The sequence below is a fragment of the Macaca nemestrina genome, chromosome 6, assembly GCF_043159975.1.
Source record: "Macaca nemestrina isolate mMacNem1 chromosome 6, mMacNem.hap1, whole genome shotgun sequence".
In the NCBI taxonomy this organism is placed as follows: Eukaryota; Metazoa; Chordata; class Mammalia; order Primates; family Cercopithecidae; genus Macaca; species Macaca nemestrina.
Window position 1 is genome coordinate 19,676,882 of NC_092130.1, and position 11,021 is coordinate 19,687,902.

Consider the following 11,021-nt stretch of genomic DNA (forward strand, 5'->3'; position numbering starts at 1 on the left):
TCAGAGAAGAGAGGAGGGGCCGGAATGTATAGGGTTGTCAGTATTAACTGCAGAGTAACTAAGGGATACAAACACAATGGAATTTAGAATTATAGTTATGGTACTTTACTTTTACTCCAAACCCACAGGAAGCCAGTGGAGAGTTTTGAGTGCAGTTGAGAAATAACTTGACATATTTTTTAGAATGAGGCCAGGTACATATACACCATGGAATACTATGCAGCCATAAAAAAGAATGAGTTCATGTCCCTTGTAGGGACGTGGACAAAGCTGGAAACCATCATTCTCAGCAAACTATCATAAGGACAGAAAACCAAACACCACATGTTCTCACTCATGGGTGGGAATTGAACAATGAGAACACTTGGACACAGGATAGGGAACATTACACACCGGGGCCTGTTGTGGGCTGGGGGAGTCGGGGAGGGATAGCATTAGGAGATATACCTAACGTAAATGACGAGTTAATGGGTGCAGCACACCAACATGGCACATGTGTACATATGTAACAAACCTGCACGTTGTGCACATGTACCCTAGAACTTCAAGTATAAAAAAAAAAAAGAATGAGGCCAGGTACACTGGCCCATTCCTGTAATTCTAGCACTTTGGGGGGCTGAGGTGGGAGGATCACTTGAGGCCTGTAGTTCAAAGTTACAGCGAGCTATGATTACATCACTGCATTTCAACCTTGGTGATAGAGTGAGACCCTGTCTCTTAAAAAAAAAAAAAAAAAAAAAAAAAAAAAAAAAAAAAAAAAAAGCTATTCAGGTAAACTTGTGCCATGGGGTTCATGGTACAGATTATTTCATTACCCAGGTACTAAGCCTAATACCCATTATTTTTCCTGATCCTCTCCCTCCTCTCATCCTCTACCCTCCAATAGGCCCCAGTGTATGTTGTTCTCCTCTCTGTGCTCATGTTCTCATCATTCAGTTCCCACTTACAAATAAGAGTATGCAGTTATTCAGTTTTCTGTTCCTGTATTACTTTGCTAAGGATAATGGCTCCATCCATGTGTCTGCAAAGGACATAATCTCATTCTTTTTTATGGCTACACAGTATTCCATGGTATATATGTACCACATTTTGTTTATCCAGTCTATCGTTGATGGGCATTTAAGTTGATTCCATGTCTTTTCTATTGTGACTCATGTTACAGTGAACATACATGTGCTTTTTTGAGAACAGACTCAGGAGGCAAAATAAAAGTGTAATCAGGTAGGAGATATAATGGTGGCTTGGATCAGGTTAGTGTTAGTGGAGACAGCAAGAAATAGTGAGACTGTTTATGTATTAGTGTAAAGAACATGGTATTTCTTGATTAATTGTATATGGCTAGATATAGGAAAAGAGAGCAAGAGAGAGAATGCAGGGGAGAGAGAAAAATAAGAATGACACAGAAAATTTTGACCAACAACTGAATTGATGAAGTTGCCATGACCATTTGAGGACAAATTACGCTTACTCTCTCTTTCTCAATTTTCTCATCTGCCAAGTGGGGGAAAATAACCAAAATGATATGGTGATTTTGATAGTTAAATGAGTTAATACAAGCAAAATGCTTAGAATTGTACCTGGTGCATAATAGTTAGCTATTGTTAGCCTCCTCCTCTTCTCCCTGTGTATTCCTTCAGAGAAGTAAACATAGTCTGATATGATCTTGTTTATTTTTTCTTTATATATCTCCACCAAAATGTAAGCTTCATGAAGGCAACGGGCTCACCTGTCAAGTTCATGCCATATCACCAGCTTCTGCAACAGCATTTCAACCTTAGTATATGCTTGATGAATATTTAATGAGTAGAAGTATGAAAAGGTATAACAGCCAGTCCACCCAGATTTTCCAAGACATCTATCTTGACATAGGCACTGTCCGTCTCACACACACATACTTGTCCATTTGTGGCTTAGAAAATTTGGTCACTGACATTAAGATGAACTACAGATAGGTTAGATGGTTCACTCAGGAAGATTTCTGTGTGTGCTATGCCTTGGTGAAAGGAAAAGTTCTTTTTTTTTTTTTTTTTATACTTTAAGTTCTAGGGTACATGTGCATAACGTGCAGGTTTGTTACATATGTATACTTGTGCCATGTTGGTGTGCTGCAACCATCAACTCGTCAGCACCCATCAACTCGTCATTTACATCAGGTATAACTCCCAGTGCAATCCCTCCCCCCGCCCCCTCCCCATGATAGGCCCCTGTGTGTGATGTTCCCCTTCCCGAGTCCAAGTGATCTCATTGTTCAGTTCCCACCTATGAGTGAGAACATGTGGTGTTTGGTTTTCTGTTCTTGCGATAGTTTGCTAAGAATGATGGTTTCCAGCTGCATCCATGTCCCTACAAAGGACGCAAACTCATCCTTTTTTATGGCTGCATAGTATTCCATGGTGTATATGTGCCACATTTTCTTAATCCAGTCTGTCACTGATGGACATTTGGGTTGATTCCAAGTCTTTGCTATTGTGAATAGTGCCGCAATAATCCTTTGGGTATATACCCAGTAATGGGATGGCTGGGTCATATGGTACTTCTAGTTCTAGATCCTTGAGGAATCACCATACTGTTTTCCATAATGGTTGAACTAGTTTACAATCCCACCAACAGTGTAAAAGTGTTCCTATTTCTCCACATCCTCTCCAGCACCTGTTGTTTCCTGACTTTTTAATGATTGCCATTCTAACTGGTGTGAGATGGTATCTCATTGTGGTTTTGATTTGCATTTCTCTGATGGCCAGTGATGATGGGCATTTTTTCATGTGTCTGTTGGCTGTATTAATGTCTTCTTTTGAGAAATGTCTATTCATATCCGGTGAAAGGAAAAGTTCTATCTAAACACAGCCATCAGTGAAAGGTCTGAGATTCCATGGACAGTAATCTCAGTATGCTCTGTATGATGCTGAAATCAATGTACCTGGTTGTTCTATAATTAGCAGAGCTGCTGCCCTTCCTCTACCCTCTGCTTCCACTGTCAAGGTGTCGCACATCTCTGGGCTGGCTTTCCATCCCAAGATGGTTTGGCTTGCTGTGCATGGCTGGAGGGAAGCAGGAGAGGGCAAGGACCCAATTAGATTGAAATGGAATTGAGTCTTTGGAGGCCCCTTGTCAGGGCGAAAAGTATTGGATGTTCCCATTGATGACAGATGCTTCTTTATTTGGACTGATCTCAGAGTTTAGAGGTCATTTGTAAATAAGATTTGCTCCATTTGGTATGGCAAGTCCTGTTCTCTATGCCTTATTATTTTTTTTAATCCCTGCATCTTTTCCCCTGTGTTTTGACATGCTTACTGCCAGCGGAAAGGCTGTTTGGTCTGGAATGAATATTCAAATTCTTGGGAGCAGCTAAAGTAGCAACCAAGTTCATAAGGGAACTGATGATCTGTTCACGTGGTGCTAAAACAACCCCGTGGGAAGAGAATAGGCAGAAAACACGATGGTATGAATGAATATTCATTCACTTTCACAAAGTGAAGCCTCAACAGTAATTTCCCCTGATTTTAGATGGGAGAAGGGGAAATGAGTTAAATTCATTATTTTGTCTTTAATTTGTGGTTCTAAGTCTTTGTACAGATGATATTCCAAGGAATGTAATCTTCAAAGAAATAATATCCCATTCTGAGTATAAACACAAATGTTAATACAAATTATGAGATTTTTAACCCAGATTAATAGACTTATAAGAACCTATGGGCTATCTGAAATGTGTTTGTTTGCTTGGATGTATTTCGTTAACAGCCACTTACGACAAACACTTCCTATGAAGCACTCGTTGTTCTATTGTTTTAGAAATATTATTTCACGGAATCCTCACAGCCCAAGAGGTATATATTATTATTATCCCCACACGAAGAAGGTAATCGAGATCCTGAGAGGTTGAGACTCACAGCTAGTAAGAAGCAGAGCTGGGATTTGCATCCAGGTAGTCTGGATCCAGTCGTTTGCAAATTGGCATAATGGCTGCAAGAGAGGGCCAGCTTTGGAGCTGTTTCTTAATTTTGTCTTGTTAAAGGAGGGCAAATTGAAAGGAATCAGGAGCATCTCATAGAATCCAAGAGCCAAGAGAGATGTCAGCCCTGTATGGAATTGTAATCAGGGAATATAAAGTCAAAAGAAGCCTTTTCAGACATCTGTCCTGTCTTTTGGCTCTTTTTCATGTTCACTGCAAGACTGGCCTCGGAACCCACTCATCAGCTTGAATGTGGCCCATCTTAGCTGACTAGCACAGTAGCCCCATCCTCTTAGCCTTTTCCACCTGGCTCTCACATTTTCCTCTCATCAGCCTCCCAGTCAGCTGCAACTTTAAAAATAATAATGATTAGCCTAAATGACAGAGATTTAAAAGTTTAATTTTCAGAAGCTTCACTGGAAATCTTGAGGGGCACTGCAGCAACCTGTTCAGAACTCTTTATGTCACACTTCTTCCTTTATGCAGTGACACTTGTGGCAATGGTCTGGGGCCTAAATGAGGCAAAAGTGAGAGCATTAGACCTGACACGGCAGTATTAGATATCTAGAAGAATCTATTTTGTACCTCAAAACCTTACTTCCTTTTTGATAAAAATCAGTATTATAAATCAAGTCAGCATCATCATGATTTCCCATGGATACTCATTGTTCAGGATGTATTAACAGTCCATAAAGACAAAGTACCAATGGGGTCCATGAACCCCAAGATGTTCTGAGATCCTGTCCTGTGATTCAAAAAAAGCAAGATGTGTGCAGTCTCCAACCTATGAAGGCCCCACTGGCAACTTTCCACGTTTAAACTTATTTATTATAAATATTTACACACACACACACACACACACACACGCACATACTTCATGAAAACCCCAAGTTGTATTTACAACAGGCTTACTTACTGCAACCAGCTCTTATACCAATTATTACTTGAGGGAATTAAAATCAGGCCAGTGTAATCAACAATAATAAGAAAACGCAATGGGCTTAGTTGTGGGAGGGAATAATTTTTTATTGCAAACCTCTGTAAGCAATATGCAAATTATATGCTTCTCTACCAAAGCTACAGTGCTGACCAAGGCAACATTTCTCTTTGAAAAACTAAGAACCCATGTGGTGAGACATCCAGGAAGGAATTTTCAGCATGAGGAAAGGATGGTTTGAGCTTATCAGGAACAGAGGGCTATAAACTCAAGGAAAAGCTGCAAATGCAGAAAAGAAAAGAGAGAATCTTCCAGAAAACTGCACTGAAATTGTTGAAATAAGAAGCTAGTAATTGCAAACAATATTTTATATCACACAACAAGGATCAAGATTTCTTGGCCAACACCTGGTTGAAGCTTTCAGGCATATTGACTCATGAGAAAAGTTGTAAAAGAGCTGACTTTAATTTTAATTCAGTCCAGAGGACCCGGAGCAAAGAAGAGTGCGTAAGAAGCTTGTTAAGAGACATATTTCCCAGGAAAGAAAGCCAGTGTTTTCATTTTAAACTCCATTGCACTCAGTTTTTTTAAGCCTCTTTAAAAAGAAAGAAAAGAAATTATGCTATAGCCTTTACATTCATTGTTTCATTTTTGCTTTCTAATAAATGTTGCAAAAGCACATATTTTGGGGGTTATTTTCCCCTTCATTTATTTTCATGATGAGTGTTGGTATTTTTATAGTATACAGAGAGTTCCCATAAGCATAATCCCAATTCATAACATCACACCAAGGGGAAATTAGGGCTTATATTATGTTCACTAGATTTGCCAGCAGAAAACAATTAGGTTAGCAGTTGCAATTCAAGTAAATTCAGAGTAGCCATAATATCACCAATGCCTTGGGAGGAGTTACAGGACATTATAGAATCTTTACTGAAGGAAGAAATGCAACTTCTTTCCTGCCATTTGTTGATGCTGCAATTCCATTTGTGAAAGGAAAAAGTCCAACCATAATAATAGCTCTGTTCGTTTTTCTGGGGATGGCAGAATCATAGGCCTGAGAGACCTGCATAAAAATCCTGCCTGGGTATTTTATAATCTGAGCTTCAGGAAGTTGCTTAACCTTCTGGGACTGAGTTTCTTCACTGGAAAATGGTAAAAATCACACTTTCCTATGCTAGGTGATGGTAAGTATTAGAGATAATCTACTCAACAGCACCTGCCACATAGACTGGACCAAATAGTGGCCATATTATTTTACTTTTCCTAATGAGGATAATAATGTTTATATTAAAGTTGTGAGATCATGTTCAAACAAGTCACTGGCTCCTATGGATCTCTTGAATGCCCTATTCCATTCCAGTCTATTATTATAAGTCTCTGTTTTATTTAATAACTCATTTCCATTTAACTCAGCAACCATTCAGCAAGCGCTACTGTGGGCGCAGAGCTAGGCAAAGCATACAAACACAAATCATGCATTGGTCTTTGCCTTCCAGGAACTATTGGATTGTTGCAGAAGTAGTTGCAGTTATTTCCATTACTTTCAATGGTAAAATCCCCAATTGCTTTTGCACCAACCTAATAATTTTTTTTTTAATTTGTTGGCTAGTTGTTCAGTCCCAGTCCAGAGAACTCTGATGAACCTCAGTCCTGTTGAGTTTACTTATTCCTTTGTTTATTCATCTGTTTATTTAACATTCAGGTTCCTGCTATGTGTCGGGACTATGGTGGATCTTGAACCAGATGTAGTCCCTGTCCACGAGGAGCACTCTAGAGGTTTACTGGGGTTTGGTTTGTCCCTATCAAAACTCATGTTGAAATTTGATCCCCAATGTGGCAGTATGGGAGGTGGGGTCTGATGAAAGGTGTTTGGGCCATGGGGTTGGATCCCTCTTGGGTGGCTTAGTGCCATTCCCAAGGTAGTGAGTGAGTTCTTGCTATGATGATACTGGATTAGTTCTAACAAAATTGATTAATTCCCTTGAGAGTAGGTTCTTATAAAGCCAGGACACCCCTGGGGTTTTGTCTCTGTGTGTGTGTACTCGTCCCCTATGATCTTCACCATGTTATGATACAGCACAAAAGCTCTCACCAAAAGGCCGGACTATGCCCTTGAACTTCACAGTCTATAAAACTATAAGCTAAATAAACTTCTTTTCTTTATAAATTACCCAGTCTCCGATATTCTGAGACCATGATGTTGTTAGAGCAACACAAAATGGACTAAGACAAGGAGAATGCAGAGTGATTAATGCCATGACCTAGTTTAGATTTGGGAAAGAAATGGCAATAGGAACGTCAGTGTATGTATCCGATTCCTGGCCAAAGTTTATATCTCAAGTACATTGCTGCTTTCTGCCCTGCAGAGGCAAGACCATGAATAACAAACGCTTAAGCAGCCCTCCTATTTCTTTAGTTTCTAGACCAAATCCTCTCTCTGAGCAATTAGCCCCTTGCTTGCTTTCTCCTTCATCTCAGCCTGGCTGGCCTGCTGTGGCCCGCCAACTGAGATCCCACCAAGTACAGGGTAAATCCAACCTATGTTTTCATTCCAGATTCAGCACCCCACCTTACCCTTGTGACTAGTTTTGGGTACATACCAGAGAGCCCTTCCTAGAAGTCTACTAGGAGATGGAGCAGGGTGTGTGACTGGACTTTAATAAAGCTCATTAAGTGTATCAGTACAGCATGACAGTTTGGGGCCCCAGTTCTGAAGTCAGACAAGTATGGATTCCAACCTGGAACATGCTCCTGTGAATTGTAGGGTTTTAGGGAAGATATTTAACTTTACTGAGACCTAGTTTCCTCTTCTGTAATATGGAAATAACAATGGTTTTAGCTCTCAGGGATCTTGTGAGTATTAAATAAATTCACATTGGTGAAAGGCTCAGCTTAGTGTGTGATATTTGATAAGCTCTCAACCAGTATATCACTATTAAAGCAGGTGCTCTCCAAAACTGCTTCACTTGGGAACAAACTGTCCCAAGTTCACTGAGGGCTTGAAGTTTTAGCAGGGAAGGCAGTTCTCAGGGATTCAGACCTTGTTCTACAGGAAGAGAGAAAAGTGAGACAGAAAAAGAGAACTGAACAAAAGAAGAAGAAGGGGATTGGAGATACACATACCTCCCCAAAGACACACCAGGCCTTGCCCTCTATCCAATTAATCAAATTTGAACATTACATCATTTTTGTTTTAGATTTTCTTTGAAAACAGTTAGAGATATAGTTGAAGTTTATTGCGTCTTCCCCTCCAATTCCTTTCGTTTCCAAGCATGTAACTGTTGTCCTAAACTTGGTATTACTTCCACACATATTTTTCTACTATCATAACTATATGTAAAATTCAAAACAATATAGTTTTACATAAACAATATGTAGCATTGTTTTAAACCTTATATAAATAGCATTTATAACTAAACTGTTGGTTGCCTACTCAATATTTTCTTTTCTTGCTTACAGAACATGCAGCTTATTCTGATCAACAATTTGTCCAGCTAAAGGACTACATCTCCCCCCCTTCTTGTGGCTATAGGGGCACAGCAAAGGTCATTGGGCTAACCTCCTTAAAGGGACTCAGCTGACAGGTATATCTTTTGCTTTGCTCCCCCATTTCTTTCCTCTTCCTGTGTGGAACATGACTGAGGTGGATGTAGCTCCAATAGTCCTTTGGTTCATGACACCAACTTGATGATGGAAATCAGTGCTAAGGATGATGGAACAGAAAAAACGGGATCCCACATGACCTTGGTGCCTCCATATCAGCCTTGGACTACCTACCTCTAGATTTGTTTTATGTCAAAAAGAAACCTCTACCTTGTTTAAGCCACTTATTATTGTTGTTTTTGTAATTGCTAAGTGTGGCTGAACGTAACCCTAGATAATAGAGACTCATATGTATTGTCTTCCCGACTTCTTGCTCAACTTTACATTTTGTTTTCCAGCATTCTGTTTGTTTTATGAGGCAAGTATAGTGGTAAGCCACCAATTCTGGAGTAGATGGGCTGTTTTATAGCCCAACTCTGCCACCGACAGCTATAAGACCTTTAAACTTTGCTTTGTTCTTACTTTCTTCATCTATAAAATGGGGATGCTAACAGAACCCCCATCACAGGATTGTTATCCGAGTTATATGAATTAATATTGACATGCAAAGTGTTTATAGTAGTACTTACAACAAAATAATAGTTAACCCTTAATACGACATTATTATGTGTTATTTATTCATGAGATACAGTACAGTTTTAACTGCCGTAAGATATTCCATTTTATAAATGTTACAATTTTTTTATTCTAATGTTTGATGGACATTTAAGTTGTTTCCATTTTTAACATTTACTGAATGATGCAATTAATATTTCTGAAGGTCTCCTTGTGCACATGTGTGCAAATTGCTTCAAGGTATCTATATAGTTGTGAAAATGCTCGGTCTAAGAACGTGCACTTTCAATGTGGCTTAATAAAGCTAAATTCTGGCTGGGTGCAGTGGCTTACGCCTGTAATCCCAACGCTTTAGGAGGCCCAGGTGAGTGGATCACGAGGTCAGGAGTTCAAGACCAGACTGGCCAAGATGGTGAAACCCCGTCTCAACTATAAATACAAAAATTATCTGGGCGTGGTGGCAGGCGCCTGTAATCCCAGCTACTTGGCAGACCGAGTCAGATAATTGCTTGAACCCAGGAGACAGAGGTTGCAGTGAGCTAAAATTGCACCACTGCACTCCAGCCTGGGCAACAGAGTGAGACTCTGTCTCATAAATCAATCAATCAATCAATCTAAATTCTTCCCAAAGTAGTCGCAAAAATTTGTGTATGAAAGTACCCATTGCATCTCATCTTTGCCAAATCTCAACTTTAATTAGACTTCTTATTTTTTGCCAGTCTTATGATCGTATAACAAGATAACTTTGTTGCTTTTTTAATTTACTTGTCCCTGATTACTAGTTAGGCTGAAAATAACTGTATGATTTGGAGATATTCAGGTTTCTTTTCTGTGAAAAACCTATACATGTCATTTTTTATTTTTCTATCGAGTTATCTTTTCCTTTTCAAATTTGTGTATCTAATAATGTTACCAACATCTCCTCCCAATCTGTGGTTAACCTTTCCATGTTGTTTAGGGCACAGAAAGTTTAATGTAGTGAGATTTATTACTTTTTCATTATTGATACCTGTGCCCTAAGAGTTTCCTTCCTGCCTCAAGACCGTAGGGATATGCTCTCGTATTTTGTTTTAATCCTCACCCCACCCCTCAATGAGGCAGATCTTTAATGCACCTAGAATTTATTTTTCGTGTTGAAGTAGAAACAAGTTTTTGTTGTCATTGTTATATGAGTTATTGATGGTCTCAACACTATTTTCCAAGGGGTCTGTCTGTCTGTACTGATTTGCAAGGCCATATCTGTCACATAACTAACTCGCATATGTACACAGGTCTATTGCCTGGCTCTCTGGTGTGTATCATTTGTCTGCTTGCTATCATGGTGCCAATATACACTGTCTGACTCTCAGTCTCTAAGGGGTCTTTAATCCATGAGATAATTCAAGAACCTTGCATTGTTGTCATTGTGAAGATAAATCAAATGAGTCAGGATGGATTTTTCCCTAGACAGACAGTTCTTCCATCACGATGTAGAACAAGTCTCAGTGCCACAGGAACATAGCAGAAGGATGGAATAGATTTAACTCAAACTTGCCTTTTACTTCTCCTCTCAATTTATACCCTGTGATAGTACAGATTCCAAACCCGTACATGCCTTCTGCCCCCATCAGAGGCTTCTCTACATGATTCTGAACTCAACAAGCCCCACCCCACACTGCTGGACAGCAAAGCCATTTGTCTTACTAATGGTCCAAAGGAAAGGAAAGCTGCCTAGATGTCATATCTATAGCCTGGACAATTAAGAAGCACTTGTGACAGAGAACATTATATTGGAGATGTAAAAAGTCACCAAATCCTCACCTGTACAACTCTAAAAAGATTGAGAAAATTGAAATTAATTATCCACTCTCCTTGGCTCTCTCATGAAAGGACAGAATGAAGTTATTAGAGATTGGAAGGGGGTGGGGGTTGAGTGTAGCTACCTATACGTGTTAATTTACTTTTATCTCAATTTCCTATATTAGAATAACAAGC

At 39.5% G+C, this 11,021-nt stretch overlaps 1 long non-coding RNA gene across 1 annotated transcript in view; it reads left to right on the plus strand.

The window, feature by feature from the left end:
• Positions 1 to 11,019, plus strand: part of LOC139363710 (uncharacterized) — a 130,471-nt gene extending 119,452 nt beyond the window's left edge. The window contains exon 3 of the long non-coding RNA XR_011624499.1: positions 8,349 to 11,019. This is a non-coding gene — a long non-coding RNA (uncharacterized lncRNA). The remainder of the gene's footprint in view (positions 1 to 8,348) is intronic.
• Positions 11,020 to 11,021: the final 2 nt, after the last annotated feature.